Source organism: Bison bison, unplaced genomic scaffold, assembly GCF_000754665.1.
Source record: "Bison bison bison isolate TAMUID 2011002044 unplaced genomic scaffold, Bison_UMD1.0 scf7180017864469, whole genome shotgun sequence".
Classification (NCBI taxonomy): domain Eukaryota; kingdom Metazoa; phylum Chordata; class Mammalia; order Artiodactyla; family Bovidae; genus Bison; species Bison bison.
The window spans coordinates 2978101-2978339 of record NW_011495030.1 but is presented as its reverse complement, the minus strand read 5'-3'; the positions used below and the strand labels follow the sequence as shown (position 1 = coordinate 2978339).

General features: G+C 30.1%; 1 protein-coding gene across 9 annotated transcripts in view; it reads left to right on the top strand.

Moving 5' to 3' along the window:
* Positions 1 to 239, top strand: part of PIP5K1B (phosphatidylinositol-4-phosphate 5-kinase, type I, beta) — a 533355-nt gene that overhangs the window by 441987 nt on the left and 91129 nt on the right. The window lies entirely within an intron of this gene.

The following is a 239-nucleotide window of genomic DNA, read 5'->3' as shown; positions in this document are numbered from 1 at the left end:
ACTTCACTCTGTATAATAGGTTCCAGTTTCATCCATCTCATTAGAACTGATTCAAATGTATTCTTTTTAATGGCTGAGTAATACTCCATTGTGTATATGTACCACAGCTTTCTTATCCATTCATCTGCTGATGGGCTTCTAGTTTTTTTTTATTCATACAAGTAATGTAAACTCACAGTAGAAAAATTAGAAAATAGTTTCTCTAAGAAACAAAGTTTCTTAACTGACTTTTTTTTTTG